The sequence below is a fragment of the Rattus rattus genome, chromosome 4, assembly GCF_011064425.1.
Source record: "Rattus rattus isolate New Zealand chromosome 4, Rrattus_CSIRO_v1, whole genome shotgun sequence".
Lineage (NCBI taxonomy): Eukaryota > Metazoa > Chordata > Mammalia > Rodentia > Muridae > Rattus > Rattus rattus.
The window spans coordinates 7,749,952-7,770,262 of NC_046157.1; the positions used below are offsets into that span (position 1 = coordinate 7,749,952).

The window sequence follows — 20,311 nt, forward strand, 5'->3', positions numbered from 1 at the left end:
TATCCAGATCACCTTGGAATACACCCATATTTGTTATTAAGAAAACTAGAAAATGGCGATTATTACATGATTTAAGAGTTTATTAATTCTCAGATGCAAATAATGGGTCCCATACAGAGAGGTTTATTTATTACTTGCACAGCATTCCTGCTGATTGGTCATTATTATTATTGATATTGAAGATTGCTTTTTCCATCCTCTTGCCCCACAAGAAGTACATTTGCATTTTACTTTTGCCTCTATGAATAACAGAAGATTTGATAAGTGCTATCAGTGGTGGTTTGTTTCAAGGTACATGTATTAACAGCCCTACCTACTATGTGTCAACTTTTATGTGACAAGCCCACAGCCTGTACATGACCAATTCCCAAAATTAAGAATAATTCATTTTATGGATGATATTTTGCTTTCCGCTAAAGACAAAATCTTTAGAAGTGGCTATGCGAAGTGGTTAAGGTGCTTGAAAAACAATCAATTGTTCATAGCACCTTAAAGGTTCAAATGGGCAATAAATGGAGAATATCTAGAACTAAATCACCTCCATAGTATTTCTCAGAAAATTGAATCATGAAAAAGATCACTTAAAAACATTAAATTACTTTTAGAAATTACTAGGAAGCATAAATTGATTCGAATTCTATATTAAATGCCCAATGTAGATTTGCAACCACCTAAGGAGATCCTGAAAGGGGATTCTCAGCTTACTCTTCACCCCTGTGCTTAAAACCAAGGAAGCACGATTATCCTTGAGGAAAGTAGAAAAGACTGAAAAGGCAATGCTAAGAAGGTACAAAGGAAAAGGATATCCTTTTGTATACTGGAGAACCCTTAGCCTTGAGGAAGTATATATAACAAGGACTGCTTTGGATTTATCCCCTATATTTCTCCTAATAAGACCGCTGAATATTACCCTTTTTCTGCCATTGCACAGTTTGGTTGTGTTAGGCGTTAAATCTTTTATTCAGTATTTTGGTATTTTACCCAAGAGAATTATTATACCATACTAACACAGCTCAGATAGAAACATTGTGCCTTAATAGATGATTAAACTATATTGCTGTAGCCTTTTGATGAGAGTTTGACAATCATTATCCTAAGGATCCATGGGTTACAATTTTTACTGAACATCCAGTGATTTTCCTTGCTTACTGCCTCAGAGCCTTGTCTGGAGTGTTAGGATATATTTATACAGATACCCAAAACAGGTGTAGGTGCCTATATGGTTGATTCTCAAGAACGAGATTAATTCATACAGTCCAGGCACCCCCAAATTACAGAACAAAATTGTATTGGAAGTTTTCAAAAGATTTATGGATTCTTTTTAATTTAATTTTTGACTCACTTACGTAGTTAATGCTGTGTACCTACTTGAAAATTGCAGGGCCAATTCAATGTTTAATTAGTACCGTATGTCAAATTTTTAGAATTACAAAATTTGATTTAACAGAAAAACAAATTTTCATACAAATATATTTGAGCCCACACTAATTTGCCTGGTCCCATGACCATAATATCGCCCTCAGGATGCTAGTACTCAGAGAGTTTATTTTTCATGCTGTCCAGCGATCTCACTAGAGAATTTCATCAAAAGTTTCATGTTCCTGACTTTACTCTTCAATGTAAAAAATTTAAAATCTCAGAGATTACAGCCTGTGATGGTGTTACGCCACAGAATTGTGTTCAATTTCTCCACCTCCTCAGGTGGGGATTGAAACCCCGGTCTGATCCCACTAAAACTTTGGGCAGATGGATGTCACACACATATCTCAATTTGGAAATTAAAATATGCTCATGTTTCAAGTGATACCTGTTCCGTATTACATGCCACTCTGATGACTGGTGAAAAGGCCTGGTGAATGCCATTAGTCATTGCTTAGAGGCATGTATGCCTGGGGGAAAGCCTGATAGTCTCAAGAAGACAGACATGCTCGCCACACAGCAAAAAGTCCTTTCAGGCATTTTTTGCCAGACAATGCAGGCTACCTGGCTCATACTACAGGATTACCTATACAACTCTAGGGTCAAGGAATTGTGGAAAGATCACATCGTATCTTAAAAAGAGAGAGCTTATACAAAAACAAAAAGAGGAATTGCCAATGGCTGAACACCAAAAGAACAACTTTTAGCATTTTTACCTAAATTTCTGAATTTGGATGGCAGCTTGCCGCTGGATCGCCATGCTGCTACTACACCTACAGACTAACGGAAGCTAAAGTGGCGATGTCTTAACTGATGAATGGCAGGCCTAGATCCCGTGGATTTTGAGATCTAGGGGAGCTGTTTGTGTTTTTTCGCAGAATCAAGAAAATCCAATTTGGGGTACCTGAGCGCTTGACTCAAAAAATTGCCTTCTGCTCTCCTGAAGATGAGACTACAAACCCTATTTAATACTGGGAATGGGGACAGGTTGATCCACCTGCCCCTGTGGGCTATTGCCAAGATCCTGGCCAGTACCCACATGCCAGTTCATAGCAATTCTACTGGTTTGCCAACCTTTTTTCTCCACTCCTGTTGCGTGATGTTCCCGTATAGTGCCAAATGGAGGCCCCAATGGTATGCCGCCACTAACTTTTCTCTGTCGATACTTATGTTTTACTGTTAAGAACTTCCCCTGCTCCTGTGTGTTTGCTGTAATAGAGCCACATTAGCTAATTGGTTGGATCTCATGAGTGACAGTAATGAGCACCGGATCATCCTGGCTGCTTTTGAGTCAAATTACCCAGGGGGTCTCTTCACCCAGCGGAAACATGTCAGTCAATAATTCTGCTGATTTGAACATTACAACACTGATTATGATGCATAATTGTAGCATTCCATCATGCCTGGGGCAAGGTAACTATACACAGGATAACTCTACCCGTCGTAGAGTCTTACCTGCTTGCCCCACGTATCAAGAGTTCCCACCTGATTTTACCCCATGTCAGAGTCCATTGCATAGAGCAAAACAATTCTTACCAGGATTTGAGTTTTCCCCACCTCTTAGAAAAACACAATTTAATTGGAAACAGAATAAGTCTGGCATGGAAAATCTCTGGCCTTGGTTTCAATGGGTGCTATCCAATGAGCAAGGGGCATATACATCCCTGACCCCCTTTGCTAGGTTGATGGGTGAGAACTTCACACTGTATAATGTTTGAGCTACCAGAAAAAAATGATACCAGGTTGATCAATATTCAATATAATAACCTCTTGGCAAATGATACTGCCAGTAGTACTTCAGTATGTGTTTGATCACCTCTTTTCTTTCTGATAAGCACTAATGTAAGCAAGGATGTTTTAAATTGTAATAGCCTGATATAGTTCTGCTATTTAGCTGAATGGCTGGGGGTGGCACCAATGACACTCAGTGATGGTTACAGATTCCTCCTTTGTGCCAATTCAGTGGAGACAAACCCAGATAGCTTTCCTATTCTAATTTGCTGGAGGCTCAGAAGAGATTTTGGAATTATGGCAGCTATAATTTAGCCATTGTGCTGTCTGACACAGCCTACAGCCCAATAACCATGACTAAACAAGTACAGACGGTTGAGACTGTCAATCAGATTGCAGAAGAACTACAGTGGCGCTTAGAGATACAAGAAGAATTTATACCCATTTGGCATCTGGCCTTCTATTAGCTAATTCAAAGGATAGATTTAATTCAAGAACAAAATTGAAGCACGGTATCATATGACACAACTGTCCTCATGCTTCCTCCCTTAGAGGTTTATGCATTATCCATTGCAAGTTAACTTTTCGGTATTCTCAAAAGAGCAAAAGAAATCTTGAATTATCTGAAAGGAAACTGGTCCATGAAAGCAGAGCAACTATCAAGACAATTGCTGATGCAGATTGCTGTACTCAACAGCACTAGATTGGACCCCATCACAGTTGAAGATTTTACCTCATGGATCACCAACGCTTTCTCCTTTTTTAAGGAGTGGGCTGGCATGTTTGCCTGGGGGGATATTGTCCTCCTGGGATGCAGAGTATGTCTCTGGCTTATTGGCCATTTAAAAAGACAACATGCCAGACACAAAGCGGTTGTTTACCAGGCTATGATCGCCATTGAAAATGGTGCTTCTCCCAACATATGGCTGGCCTCTTTGAAAGGTTAAGAGTTCGCCCTAGATCATTTTTGTCACCGTCATGTGGAGTCATTGTTATCTAGAGACGGGCAACTTTCCTCAAGCTTGGACCAACCTAAGACACGGGGCCCGGTGGTGATAGGGTAACCCAACGATGAGTATGTACGGGTCATGGTCAGGAACCACCTAAGACAGGAGCAATGACAAGATTGATGTGACACCCAGATCTAGACCAGTCATTTTATTAAACAAAAAAGGGGAAGATGTAGGGAGCGGCGCGGTAAAAGAAAGATGGTGCCAACATCCAGTCCCGCCTGGTAGTAAGCACCTTATCACGCATGCTCAGGCTTGTCCCCTTGCCAGGGTGGCTGTACAATAATGAGGTGATCCGGCGCCCTCCTGTGGTGAACAACAGTACTGCGCATGCGTGGGTTTGCACCTGGCGTCAATCTGGCCGGAGTGGTACCATGCTAATGGGGCGGGCGATTCATGCTCCGCCAATCCCTGGAGGACAAGTAGCAGGGGTGATAGTGGGGTGATTCGTGCTCTGCCAATCCCTGAAGGACAATTAGCATAGCCACAGCCTGTTGTGTATATAAGGTGAGCACTTTTGCCGCCGAGGTCCCGTATCAGCAATGAGGTGTTCCTGCACAAAGGTTGCTGAGAAGAATCTGGCCATGTTAAGGCCTTCCTTGCTGCCAAGGAAGTGACATTTAACCACATATTTAAGTTTCCCTTTGTAACACCAGAGCACAACCATAACTTGAAAGCAAAATCAACCTCCAACTAAACCATCTATTCTCCAAAAATCCAGTCTTCTCCAAAACACTCAGTCCATTCCCATGCTCTGACTGCCAATTTTTGCCTGTGAACAAATGAGATGGTGCAGGTTCTACCTCAACAAAGACATTAACAAATTCTTTGAGTCTGAGCTTTTAGACAGGGAAATTAGTATTTTAAATACAATATTCTGTCTTGACTCATTTCCCTAGGTTGGTTCATGCCACGGGTTGTCTAGGGAATGACCCAGTTTTAAGCCAATCTTTCTGTTACCAATGTTACAAATTTTAACCATACCCAATAACTTAAAACTCAGTAACTATAACCAAAGACATGTAGAGTGTATTATACATCTAAAATTAATCAGAAACAAAAAATGAAGGAATAATTACACATATTTTAATATTTAGATCAAAACAATTATTTTTACCTTTTTTTCTAACTGTAATTTTAAGAGAAGCATTTTGTCACCTGTTGAGTCCAATAAACACAGTCAAAGATTTTCAAGAGAACAGCTAATCAGTTCCATTACCAGAAGCTGTGAAGCCCTGGTGCCTTTTAGGATTGGCTAGTAAATATTTAGCCAGCCCCTAGGGAGCTTCTCCCCAGGACCTAGGCTCAACAACAGACACAGGTTCCAAAGCCAATTGAAAACTGGCTTTTTTATTTATTTGTTCCTTGTCTGAAAGGAGTTAAACTACATCAAGGTGAACCAACCAGCATTTAAAAGTTTTAACTATTTTTTAAACATGAAACACAAAACATTCAAGCAATGAGAAGCAAAACCCAGACATAAATTGATATTCCTGACAGCCTGGTTACCAAGGACAGACAATAGACATAGGGAGAAAACTAGATGATGCCCCCACCAAAGGGACCCTAGATATCCTACCTGAAGGACCCAGAACCAGAAATAAGCATTCTAATACCAGCAAAGGAGGACCGTCTTCTGCCTTCCTTTTGTCCTTTTGAGAGCTCTTTAAAAAGCTTAAGCTTCATTTTCCTTCTCTCTCCAAAGTATTCAGAGAGAGTCTGGAAGGACTGTTTTCAACCCCATTCTCTCTTTTGTCTAGGGTTAAATCCGTCTCTAGTCAGGGTCCAAAGACTAAAAGCATCTTAAGTAGAACTGACTTTGCTTCTTAGATTTTAGCATAACTTTTAAAAGAACACACACACACAAAACATTTTATCATTATTACCTTGTCCTTTTACAAGGTTTTACCCACCATTACTCCAAATCTTTTTTTTTCTTTTTGCAAACTTTAATTCTCATGCCCTTTTGAATTCTGCCATTGGGCCTTTCCCTGGCCCATTTTCTCCCCAATTTCTCAATCTCCTTCCAATGTTATCTCCTCATCTGCATCAGATTCATAGGAAGTTGAACCAGAGTCACTGTCCCTGCCAATTGACTCTTTTAGTATGTTCATCCCAGCAGTTCCAAAGGTCCTTTCAATTTCCATCATCTATTCTTTTCAACCCTCTAATTTTCAATCAAGTAAAGCATCCTTCACCAACCTATCATGAAAGGTAAAAATTTGAATGTTTTGATCCTCCGCCTTGGAGGGCCTTCTTGTAAATCCCATTTAATCTAATCTATCCAATCCGAATATTCAATCTCGCTAACAGCTACAAACCAAGGGATTGACTTGTTTTTATAGTTTTAACAAAATCTTGGGCTGTCTTTACCTTAATACCAGTACCTTGTTGTTTGAGTAAACTTACAAGCTGATCTATGACCAATAACGAGGAACTTGTGGTTCTCATGGCTAAGACAAAACCTTTGTAGGCTACTTACTTGCAGCTTTGCCCCGTGGTCGCCACTTCCTTGCCGGCCGGCCTTTTGGAACGATCCTGTCAGGTTGTTCTCTCTTTCCCGATCTCGGTGGGACCTCCAGATGATGGCGCCTTCACCGCCAGTGTGTGAATATCGAGCTTAGGTCTGTGGGATTGAAAGAAAAAACATACACGCATCACCTGTTTTCAGAGAGTGTCACCAAGGCTTTACTGAGATCTCCTTATACACCCGAGGCAAAAGCCATGGAAAAACAACAAGGCAGGTGAAAATCCCCAACCAGGAAAACAGGTAAAGTCTGTGTGGTGAAAAGTCCCAGGCCCAATCAGGGGCACAAAAAACTTCTTAACAACAACAAGCTGAAGGGCTTGGTGGGGGGAAGGGTGCCATGAAAAGTCCTCCCCCCAAATCAGGGGACAAGAGCAGCTGCCAAGGGTGTAAACAACTTCTTTCTATAGCAGGCTAAAAGGCTCAGTGAGGGGGAAGGGAGACACCCCAAGGTAGGGCCCAACAGTCACAGATGAGGCAAGAGAGACTTCTGAGGGCTTTCCCTGGGCCTCAGCAGTGCAGTCACTCCTTTGGCAAGATCAGTAGCTGCTGATGGATCCTGATCTCCATAGATTAGCGGTCCCTGATTCGGCTTCTGTAATTTCATCATCAAAACTACAGAAATCCAGTAAGTTAAGGCCTACTGTCCACTTGGCATAGCTCTAGACTCATTTTGGAAAATATGCTTGTCACAGGGTTCTTCCTTTATACAAGCAAATAATGGGGCGTTACAACCTTCCATTCACAATCCAACTGCTTGACTGTTCTACATACTTCTACCTTGACATCACTGGGTTAGCTTTGACTTCTAATTCCCAAATACCACCTTGCCTTCCGTACACCTGGGTGTTTGGATTTCTGTGGGTTTAATTCATCCAGGGTGTGTCAGGCCCTTAGTGTTTCGGCAACCAAGAATGGTACTCTTTCCGGGTTTCGCCAAGTTGGTGATCATAGAGGAAAGAATCAGGTGGGCTTTTTGCCATGTAGAAATCTTTGGCTTCGTTCATTATTCTCCTGTTGTCTATTATGAGGTGGGTCCTAGTGGTTTCCGTTGTACAGGTAGCTGAGGACCTCCTCCTTGGAGCACTCCAACTTCTCACACACTTCTTCCAAGGCTTCATCATCAATCCTGGTTGAACTATAAGAAGGGTCCTCAGGAAAGAGATATTTTGGAAGGTCCTGTTTAAACTATTTGCGTTCCATGGTATCTTTTACTGTGGCCCTCTCCATGGGATCTACCTTCAGCAAAGGCTTCAAAGACATATTACAGAGGGATTTAAATACTGAGGGGTATAAAATATCCCATCGCATATCTTCTTACAAAAACTTGGCATGTGGTAATCATCAAAAGGGAGGGTTCCACATAGCAAAGCATAGAGAATGACCCTGCTGCTCCAGATGTTCACCTCAGGGCCTGCATACAATCTTTCTGAAATTACTTCTGGTGCAGCATAATTGAGTGAGCCACAGCTTGCCTTAAAAATTCACCCTCTGGGGGTTGGGGATTTAGCTCAGTGGTAGAGCGCTTGCCTAGCAAGCACAAGGTCCTGGGTTCGGTCCCCAGCTCCGAAAAATAGAAAAGAAAAAAAAAAAAATTCACCCTCTGACACCTGTTGGAAAGACCAAAGTCGGCTATCTTTGCATTCATGTGTGCATCAAGCAGTATGTCTTCAAGTTTCAAATCTCTGTGGCCACTATATGCCTGGGACAGTAATCCACACAAGGATCTGCTGGAACAGATGTTGACTTTCCTTTTTGGCCAACCTTCTGTTGTTACAGATATAATCAAATAGCTCTCCTCCTGAGACGCATTCCATCACCAGGCAAATATCAAATGGTGTACCAATGACCTGGTACAGTTTGATTATGTGAGGGTACTTGAAAAGCCTCAGGTTCTGAATATCTTTGAGGATTTTTCCAACAACAACAAGGTTTCGAATCTTCTAACAGTTGAGTATCTTCACAGCAACTTTATGTCCAGTCAACTCATGCTTGCCCACCTTTACTTTCCCGAAGGTGCTGCTGCCACCCAGCGTGTCCCCCAGGATGCAGTGACCGATCTTCACCTGCCCGTCGCCATCTTTCTCCAGGACACAGACTCAGCCTTAAAGATTATCAGAAGAGTGCATTGGGTTCCATTACAGATGATTGTGAGCCACCATGTGGATGCTGGGAATTGAACTCAGGACCTCTGGAAGAGCAGTTAGTGCTCTTAACCTCTGAGCTGTCACGCCCACCTCAGCCGGCAAGGAAGACGCAACACGGTCGGATTCTTCTCAACAGCCTTTATTGCAGGACCACCTCTTTGCTGATACCGGGACCTCGAGCGGCAAAAGCGTTCGCTTTGTATACACAACAGGCTGGGGCTATGCTAATTGCCTTTCAGGGATTGGCAGAGCACGAATCACCCCACTATCACCCCTGCTATTTGTCCTCCAGGGATTGGCGGAGAACGAATCACCTCACTAGCGTGGTACCGTCCCGGCCAACTGACACCAGGTGCAAAACCCGCGCATGCCCAGTACCGTTGTTCACCACAGGAGGGCGACCTACACTGAGCTATCTCTCCAGCCCCCCCAAAAGATGCCCCAACATATAACAAAGACATATGCTCCACTATGTTCATAGCAGCCTTATCTATAATAGCCAGAAGCTAGAAAGAACCCAGATGCCCTTCAACAGAGGAATGGATACAGAAAATGTGGTACATCTCTACAATGGAATACTACTCTGCTATCAAAAACAATGGCTTCATGAAATTCATAAGCAAATGGATGGAACTGGAAAATATCATCCTGAGTGATGTAACCCAAACACAGAAAAACACACATGGTATGCACTCATTGATAAGTGGCTATTAGCCCAAATGCTTGAATTACCCTGGATGCACAGAACACATGAAACTCAAGAAGGATGACCAAAATGTGAATGCTTCACTCCTTCTTTAAAAGGGGAACAAGAATACCCTTGGAGGGAATAGGGAGACAAAGTTTAGAACAGAGGCAGAAGGAACACCCATTCAGAGCCTGCCTCACATGTGACCCATACATATACAGCCACCAAACTAGATAAAATGGATGAAGCAAAGAAGTGCAGGCTGACAGGAACCGGATGTAGATCTCTCCTGAGAGGCACACCCAGAATACAGCAAATACATAGGTGAATGCCAGCAGCAAACCACTGAAAGGACTGAAAGCTTGAAGGGGCTTGAGACCTCATATGAACAACAATGCCAACCAACCAGAGCTTCCAGGGACTAAGCCACTACCCAAAGACTATACATGGACTGACCCTGGGCTCCAACCGCATAAGTAGCAATGAATAGCCTAGTAAGAGCACCAGTGGAAGGGGGAGCCCTTGGTCCTGCCAAGACTGAACCCCCAGTGAACGTGATTGTTGCGGGGAGAGCAGTAATAGGGGGATGATGGGGAGGGGAACACCCTTATAGAAGGGGAGGGGGAGGGGCTAGGGGGATGTTGGTCTGGAAACCGGGAAAGGGAATAACAATAGAAATGTAAATAAGAAATACCCAAGTTAATAAAGGTGGAAAAAAAAAAAAGACTATCAGAAGAAATTATCTGCCACCTGGTGCCCATCTGTGAAATTGCACCCTGAGACTTTCCAAAGTCCACCAGGAAGTTTAGTCTGCAGGTCACAAAAACTTTAAATGTCTTCTCCATCAGGAGCAAACCGATGGTGACTTTGCATCTGGATGAAGAGTCTCAGTCTAGACAGCAGTTAAAACTGTAACAACCAAAATAAAATTTATGAATATAAACCGCGTTTTGAAGAGAATTCAATTGCCAGGCGGTGGTGGTACAAATCTTTGATCCCAGCACTTGGAAGGCAGAAGCAGGAGGAACTCTGAGTTCAAGGCGAGTCTGGTCTACAGAGTTCTAGGACAGCCAGGACTGCACTGAGAAACCCTGTCTCAGATGGGGTGGCAGGAAAAAAGGGGGAGAGAGATTATTAATAAAACATAATCAAAAGTATTCATTAGATGGAGAAACACAAAGTTTGAACTTTTTGTGCCCACTTCAGCAGCACACATAGTAAAATCAGACCAATATAGAGAAGATCGGAATGCTGCCTGCTAGAGGGTGACATGGAAATTCTCAAAGTGGTCTGGATCTGTATATTGTGTTTTAAAAGAAATCTATTCAATAAAAATTGTTCATTTATTGAATGACCTTCTCAGTTACAAAATAAAGGCTAAGACAGCCACATGTGTACATCAAGGCAACAATTGATAAACTATGAAAAGAGGGAGAGGGGAGAGGGTCGAGTGGAATGAGGGACCGCCCTCTGTCCAGGATCTGAGAGGGAGGCTGTGGAGGAGGGATAGAGAGCGAAATGATTTGAAATGGGAGTCCACTTAGCCTTTGTCCTTTTGAACTAAGGATATTTGTTTGTTTTGCATACTCACAGAAGGAGTAAAATAACTCCTTGAAAATGAGTACCATACACATGACCTATGACCCTTTCAGTCACATCTGTATATGTGTAGATGATGATGATGTCAACTTGTTTATGGTTGTCATTATTAGCATTTCCTCTAGGCTCTGCCCAACAGTTAACCTAAGCTAACAGTTAACCTAAGTTAACAGCCAGGCTTGTTGTGAAAGGTCTGTTTGGCCTCCCTCTCCCCCCACCCTTCTTCCCTCTCTTTTTCTCTCCCTGTCCCCTTCTCTCTTTCTCTCTCTGCACCCCCAACATGTTCCAGGTTGGCTTCTTCCTCTCTCTCTCTCTCTCTCTCTCTCTCTCTCTCTCTCTCTCTCTCTCCTTCTCTGTCCCCGTTCTTTCTCTGTCTCTACTCCCTGTCCCACATCCCCTTCCTATGTCCCAAATAAATTTCATTTTATACTAGATCAGCCCTATGGATGATATGGGGGGCCAGGGCTCAACATGGGCCCTCTGTGGCACCTCCTTCTACCACATCATGCTGCCACATTCAAATACATATCAGTCAACTACAGATGACCACATGTGTGTGAATGTGTGAGCTCCAACTCCATGAATTCCTGCTGCAATGGAATGCAATGCAGACCCAAGAAAGGCTCCAAGGGTCTCTTATGTAATGATGTGGAACTGACGTCCCAAGTAATTGGCTCAGTGGTTAAGAACACTTGTTTCTCTAGCAAAGGACCCAGGTCTGTATACCAGGTCTGTGCACCCACATGACAGCTCACAACTGTCTGTCATTCCAGTCTCAGGGAATCTCAGCCCCTCTTCCTGACCTCAGCAAGCACTAAGAGCAATATGTTATGCACATACCTATGTGCAGGCAAAACACCATACATAGAAAATAAGAAAATCTAGGGGGCTGGGTTGGGAGACTGTGCATGACGGCACAGATCTGTAATTATAGCATTTGAGATACTAAAGTTGGATTGCCTTGTGTTGAAGGCCAGCCTGGGTTATAGAGAGAATGTCAGGCTAGCCTGGACTATAGAGAGAATGTCAGGCCAGCCTGGGCTATTGTGTATTAAAACTGTCAAAAACAAAACAAATACAGGAAAACAAAGTATGCTAGCATTTTCTGACCGAAAGAGAGAATGAGAGAGAGAGAGAGAGAGAGAGAGAGAGAGAGAGAGAGAGAGAGAGGACCACATTTCCTTGCATATTAAACATGCAAAAGAAATCAGTATCATTGGTTGAATCTTGAGAAAATAATGTGGTGCGGGGAGATGGGTAATTTGTGTGAATATATTGTCTATTCAGAACAAAATCAAAAGTTCTGTGTGGTAGTGCACCCCCACAAATCATAGCATTTGGGAGGTAGAGTAAAGGGGACTCATTACATTCTAGTCTATCCAGGGCTGCATAGCAAGACCCTGTCTCAGAAAACAGTTAATGTTCCTGTCCATGGCGCAGCAAGTAGAATCACATGTCACCAATCCCGAAGGTCTGGGTTTTATTCCCAGGATCCACATGGCAGAGGGAGAGAACAATTCTCACACATTGCCCTCTGATTCCCACACAATGACTGCGGCACAGAAACACACCTGAGCACAGAGTAAGTAGAGGCTGGAGAGACGACTGAGTAAGTGGGAAAGCTTGTTGCTCTGGCAGAGGACCGTGGGTTGGTTCCCAGCACCCATGTGGCAGCTACAACCCCAGCTCAAGGGAATCCGATGCCTCTGGTCTCTGCAAGATCCTGAATGCACATGCACATACTGCCCCCAACACACATACATATAATTACAACACAACTTTAAAATAAATAAGCAACAAATCCAATGTAATTCATAAAGACGAGCCAAACAGCACAATTTCTGAAGATAGCATTCCTCGTAAGTGGAGGCTGTAAATCATTCAGGAAGCAGGAGCAGAAGGATGCTTAGCTCAAGCCAGCCAGGTCTACATAATGATGCTTTCTTTCCTCCTCTTCCTCCTCCTCCTCCTCCACCTCCTCTTCTTTTTTCTCCTCTTCTTCCTTCTCTTTTTCCTCTTCCTTCTCATCCTCTTCCTCTTTCTTTTCTTTGTGTAGGCCTGGCTGTCCTGGAACTAACTCTATAGACCAGATAAGCCTCGAACTCACAGGAATCTATCTCTATCTTTCCAATGTTGGGCATAAAGATATGTCCACAACATTCTGGTTAAAATGACTTTTATTTATTTTATGAATATTAGTATTTTACCAGCATGTATTTAAGTGCAGTACATATGTTCAGAGTTTAAGGTAGCTAGGAGAGGATGTCAGATGTTGTAATTATGTTTTGAGCTACAGTGTAATTACAGAACCATTCAGTGCTGGTAACCAAGCCTCTGCCTTCTGGAAGAGCCATCAGTCCTCTTCATTGTTGGACCAACTGTCCAGCCTACAACCCCTTTTTTAGAACTCCTAAGCAGCAGAGGTGATGAAGTAGAAATTTCTGGTTTCGTTGGAGACTCAATTGTGTCCTGTGATGTTTTTCTGGAAACTCTCTTATGAGAGGGTATTTTGCTGAAGCAGACATGTGAGAGGATGTTTCGCTCAGAACTGACATGTGGTGTATTGCTGGAAGCTGCTTGGTAAAAGGGCATGTGATGTTTTGCCAAAACAGATGCTTGAGAGGACACATGATGTTTGGAAAAAGTGTAAGTATAACCCGACAGGCAGTGGATGATGCTCTTGCATTGGTTTGCCTTGCGTTCTTCATGACTTTGACTTCCTAGAGAGAAAAGCACCAAAGAACTTCTGGTAGTATTCAGCTCTGAGTTTGATTATTTCCTCCTTCTACTCCTCCTGGGTGTATTTGCTTCTTTTGTTCTAGAGCTTTTAGGTTTGCTGTCAAGCTGCTGACATATGCTCTCTCCTGTTTCTTTCTGCAGGCACTCAGACCTATGAGTTTTCCTCTTAGCACAGCTTTCATTGTGTCCCATAAGTTTGCGTATGTTGTACCTTCATTTTCATTAAATTCTACGAACTCTTTAATTTCTTTCTTTATTTCTTCCTTGACCAGGTTATCACTAAATAGAGCATTGTTCAACTTCCATGTATATGTGGGCATTCTTCCCTTATTGTTATTGAAGACCAGCTTTAGCCCGTGATGGTCTGCTAGGACGCATGGGATTATTTCTATCTTCCTGCATCTGTTATATGGCCAATTTTGGAAAAAGCACTATGAGGTGGTGAGAAGAAGGTATAACCTTTGGTTTTAGGATGGAATGTTCTATAAATATCTGTTAAGTCCATTTGGTTCATAACTTCTGTTAGTCAGTTTATGTCTCTGTTTAATTTCTGTTTCCATGATCTGTCCATTAATGAGAGTGGGGTATGGAAATCTCCTACTATTATTGTGTGAGGTGCAATGTGCGTTTTGAACTTTAGTAAGGTTTCCTTTATGTATGTAGGTGCCCTTGTATTTGGAGCATAGATATTTTGGATTGAGAGTTCATCTTGGTGATTTTCCCTTTGATGAATATAAAGTGTCCTTCCTTATCTTTTTTGATGACTTTTGGTTGAAAATCAATTTTATTCAATATTAGAATGGCTACTCCAGCTTGCTTCTTCAGACCATTTGCTTGGAAAGTTGTTTTTCAGACTTTTACTCTGAGGTAGTGTCTCTCTTCTTTGTCTCTGAGGTGTGTTCCTGTAGGCAGTGAAATGCTGGGTCCTCATTATGTATCCAGTTTGTTAATCTGTGTCTTTTTGCGGGGGGGATTGAGTCCATTGATGTTCAGAGATATTAAGGAATAGTGATTGTTGCTTCCTGTTATCTTTGTATTTAGAGGTGAGATTATGTTTGTGTGCTTGTCTTTGTTTTATTGCAAAACGATTAGTTTCTTGCTTTTTCTAGGGTGTTCTTGCCTCCTTATTTTGTGCTTTACCATTTATTATCCTTTGTAGGGCTGGATTTGTAGAAAGATATTGTGTAAATTTGGTTTTGTCATGGAAAGTCTTAGTTTCTCCATCTATGTTAAGTGAGAGTTTTGCCGGATACAGTAACCTGGGCTGGCATTTGTGTTCTCTTAGGGTCTGTATGACATCTGTCCAGGATCTTCTGGCTTTCATAGTCTCTGGTCAGAAGTCTGGTATAATTCTGATAGGTCTGCCTTTATATGTTACTTGACCTTTTTCCCCTACTGCTTTTAATATTCTTTCTTTGTTTTGTGCATTTGGTGTTTTGACTATTATGTGACAGGAGGAGTTTCTTTTCTGGTCCAATCTATTTGGAGTTCTGTAGGCTTCTTATATGTTTATAGGCATCTCTTTCTTTAGGTTAGGGAAGTTTTCTTCTATGATTTTGTTGAAAATATTTACTGATCCTTTGAGCTGCGAGTCTTCACTCTCTTTTATACCTGTTATCTTTATGTTTGATCTTCTCACTGTGTCCCGGATTTCCTGTATGTTTTGGGCCAGTAGCATTTTCTGTTTTACATTACCTTTGACAGTTGTGTCGATGATTTCTATGGTATCTTCTGCTACTGAGATTCTCTCTTCTATCTCTTGTATTCTGTTGGTGATGCTTGTATCTACAGCTCATTGTTTCTTCCTTTGGTTTTCTATATCCAGGGTTGTCTCCCTTTATGCTTTCTTTATTGTTTCTATTTCCATTTTTAATTCCTTCACCTGTTCAATTGTTCTTTCTTGTAATTCTTTCAGGGATTTTTGTGTTTCCTCTCTAAGGGCTTCTACTTGTTTACTTGTGTTTTCCTGTATTTCTCTAAGGGAGTTCTTTATGCCTTTCTTAAAGTCCTCCACCATCATGATCAAATGTGATTTTAAATCTAGATCTTGCTTTTTTGGTGTGTTTAGATATTCAGTGCTTGCTTTGGTGGGAGAATTGAGCTCTGATGATGCCATATAGTCTTGGTTTCTGTTGCTTGGGTTCCTGCACTTTCCTCTCATCATCAAGTTGTTTCTGGTGTTACCTTGTTTTACTATTTCTGACAGTGGCTAGACCGTCTTATAGGCCTGTGTGTCAGGAGTACTGTAGACCTGTTTTCCTGTTTACTTTCAGCCAGTTATGGGAACAGAGTGTTCTGCTTTCAGACATGTAGTCTTTCCTGTCCACTGGATTCATCTGTCCCTGTGGGCAGGAACCAGAAGGGCCTGCCCCTCCTTCTCCTGGGTCCCTGTGCACAGGGGGCCCAGATGGCACTAAGCGTTTTCCTCTAGAGTCAGAAATGTGGGCAGAGTGTAGTCTCCTCTGGGTTCTCAGGTGTGTCTGCCTCTCTGAAGGTCTAGCTCTCTCTCCTATGGGATTTGGGTGCAGGGAGCTGTTTGACCAGGTCCATTCAGATCCGGGCACAGTCTGGACCGCAGGGCTCCTGCAGCTTGACTGTCCCTATCTTCCTGTGCCCAGAGGTCCTATACAGTTTCCTCTTGGGTCCGGGATGTGGGCAAAGGTGGGCAGAAGTGGCAGTCTCTCCTGTCCTGCAGTCTCAGGATTGCCCACACTTCTGGGCGATCTGCTCTCTCTCCCACGAGGTTTGGGAGCAGGAAGCTGTGGGCCAGGAGCAGCGAGATTCCGGTGCCAGCTAGAAACCAGAAGTGTCCAGTCCCAGAAGAATTTTGCCTTTGTGTGTCCTGAGTCCACCAGACAGGTCACTTGGAGCAGAAAAGTTGGTCTTACCTCTGGTCTCGGGCCTGAAGTCGCTCCTAGGGGTTCGGTTTCAGCTCTCCATGAGGGCAGCAACCAGAAGGACCTGCCCCTACTTCTGGGTCCCTGTGCGCAGAGCTTCTTACAGTTTTTAACAAGCCAGGCAAGGACACCTCTTGCCTTCTAATTGTATCAGAGGCAGAGCTCCTTTAACTAAATTCTACTTCGTGCAATTCAATATTTCCCAAGAGTGCTGATCAGTAAGCCTCAATCCTACTTCAGGTTTCTCCTATATTAAAGTGACCCATATAACAAACACGCAGTATCCACGTTATATCCAACAGTTATGGTTGATACTCATTTGTAAGGCCACTTTGTATCTATTTGCTGGGTTTAGCAAATAGTTATCAAAACACACATGCATACACACATGCATTTCTCTTGGCTCAAGAGCATGGACAGTACATAACTTAGGACTACCCCTGTGCATCCAGGCAGTTGTCACACATGCCTTCAATTCCAGCACTCTAGAAACAGAGGCAGGCGGGTCTCTGGGCTCAAGGGCAGCCTGGTCTACAGAGTGACTGCCAAGACAGCCAGGATTACACAGACAAACTCTGTCTCAAAGAACAAAACAAAACAAAGATTAGTTTTGAAAAGCTGACTATGTGGGAAATCCAACTTAAGCTTGTTTTTGGCATCCTTCTCAAGAAGGGAGGTCAAGATAACATGCTGAGTACACAGTAGGACAGCAGTCTGTGGGTTTACATATATTATTACCAGTGTCTGTGAGGCCTAGCAATAGTTCAAGGCTACTCAATGTATAAATGTCTTTGTATCATGTCAGAACCCTAGCTAGGTTTCCAGGTAGGAGGAAGGGGAAAGAGAAGGAAATGGAGGAGCTGGCAACTGGGAAAGGAGGAAGTTAGGAAGCACAGTGTCAAGAAAGACTTGGATCACTGTGGCATTTCTAGTGTAGAATCACACCCAGGAGAGCCAGGAGGCAAACAATGCAGAATTGGAGAAGGAGGATCTGAGCGATCATCTGAGCTGTCCGGGTTACTAAGGGTCAAAGCACGTGACTGAGTAAGCTTGCTTATGTCTGATTATGGCAGCCTGTATCTCACACCCAATCTCATTCCTCCCTGGATACATTTAGACTGTGTCTCAGTTTTGCATTAAGTGTGCCTAGTGGATTTTAAATTTGACACCAGCCTGGGCAATCAATGAACGCCATCTGAAACAAAATAGAACAAGAAAGACACAGTGATAAGCAAGGGAGAGGGAGGAAAGGAAGGCACACTTCCTGGTATGGCTCCTAAGAATTCTACTAGAGTCGAAAGAAAGTCCTTAGAGGATTGATGCTTTTGTTGGTTTGTTTTTGAGACAAGGTCTCCCTATTTTTTTTTCTTTTTTTCAGAGCTGGGGACCGAACCCAGGGCCTTGCATTTGCCAGGCAAGCACTCTACCACTGGAGCTAAATCTCAAACCCCAGTCTCCCTATTAATAAAGCTCTGGCCACTCCATAGACCAGGTTGACCTCAAACTCTCAAAGATTCACCTGCTCCTGTCTCCTGAATGTTCAGACTTGGCTGCCCCCATGCCCGGCCTGTTTCCAATTTTAGTGTTATTGTTTATCTGTAGCAACTGCAATGGGATATCAACTAAAATGAATGGGAACTTTTAAGATCTGTGTTTTTTCTAAAAGTATTTTCATACAGTAAAGAAATGTCTGTCAACGTGCTTTGGAAATTACAAAACTAATGTTTCTGTGAGAGAAGAATATTTTGAGTGACCAACCTGAGTTTGTTTATTTTTTCCTGATTTCCTGATAACTGCCCACTCCCCTTTCTGCTCAAGCAGCTGACTCTGTGTTTGTGCTTGGTAAAAGAATGTGGTTCCTCAGGGCAACATTCAGCTGGCTCCCTTAAAATGGTCTTCCTGGTTAATGTGCTCGGGTAATGTTCTAAATGGTTACTGGAACTGCTCAGATCCAGTGCTGTGCTGGATATTCAGTATTTAGAGTACTAATGGCCATTGTGGATGGAAGGTAGACAAAATCTGAAATTATAATAACCTACTCCTGATGCTTGTGTTCAGATTTATAAAAGAAGGGGGATGAGGAAGAAAGTGCAAGAGTTGTTTAGCACCAAAAGTAAATAAGGGAAACTCATCTGAAACTGGGCAGAAGCCATTTTATGGGAAAGAGACGAGGAAGACTATGGGGAGTGGGATTCCTGAGACACAGAGCTCTGCCCTCCCTTCTGGAAACAGCCTGGGCCAAATCCTTAGAGAGCATAGCTGTGGGGTGCATCTTGGCACTCCTGTCTCCTGATGCTCTTTCTGAGAAGTCCTTCATCCATAATTGGACATAGAAGTGTCAGTTAAAGTAGCTTCACAGAGAGATGTGTTCAGACCAGTGGTCCTCTGCACCCACCCAGACTCTGCACTATGTGAGATTCTAGAATGAATGTATAAATCTATATGGGAAGAGGTAAGCTAAAGAGACTCCAGTAAGGACTAGGTTTAGTTTCCCCTAAGCCCAGTAGAGAGTCTACGTGAAATGGAAATTAATAGAAACATAACTTATATTTCTTGAACATCTGAATTCATGCCAAAGAGTATGCTAAAACTTTCTTTGTAGTTGGTATCCAGTTTTGTTTGTTTTAGGGCTTTTGTTTGTTTGTTTTTGTTTTCCATGATAGGGCTTCTCTATGGGCTTATATTTTTCAAACTATACATTAATTATGTTTCTTTAATGCTTCAACTTCCCTTCTAGCACATCACCCTCTAGAGGTAGGGGAAAAGAAAGGTTAATAGGAAAAAGGGGTTGTAGTCCAGTTTACAAAATAGTTCTGTGAGAGCGATTCCAATATTCATTGTCAGCAGTCCAGTTCACCAACAAACATCAAACATGAATCAGCAGCTGTTTGATCCAGAAGAAACCTCAAGGCTTCACAGATTGGCTGGAGTCTGAAGAAGTCATGAGAAGCATTTGGAATACTACCAGAAGTTCTTTGGTGCTTTTCTCTCTAGGAAGTCAAAGTCATGAAGAACGCAAGGCAAACCAATGCAAGAGCATCATCCACTGCCTGTCGGGTTATACTTACACTTTTTCCAAACATCATGTGTCCTCTCAAGCATCTGTTTTAGCAAAACATCACATGCCCTTTTACCAAGCAGCTTCCAGCAATACACCACATGTCAGTTCTGAGCGAAACATCCTCTCACATGTCTGCTTCAGCAAAATACCCTCTCATAAGAGAGTTTCCAGAAAAACATCACAGGACACAATTGAGTCTCCAACGAAACCAGAAATTTCTACTTCATCACCTCTGCTGCTTAGGAGTTCTAAAAAACGGGTTGTAGGCTGGACAGTTGGTCCAACAATGAAGAGGACTGACGGCTCTTCCAGAAGGCAGAGGCTTGATCATCAGCACTGAATGGTTCTGTAATTACACTGTAGCTCAAAACATAATTACAACATCTGACATCCTCTCCTAGCTACCTTAAACTCTGAACATATGTACTGCACTTAAATACATGCTGGTAAAATACTAATATTCATAAAATAAATAAAAGTCATTTTAACCAGA

The 20,311-nt window shown here is 42.5% G+C and overlaps 1 pseudogene; it reads right to left on the minus strand.

Annotated features, from left to right (window-relative positions):
* Positions 1-7,580: 7,580 nt before the first annotated feature.
* Positions 7,581-19,843, minus strand: LOC116897761 (annotated as a pseudogene).
* Positions 19,844-20,311: the final 468 nt, after the last annotated feature.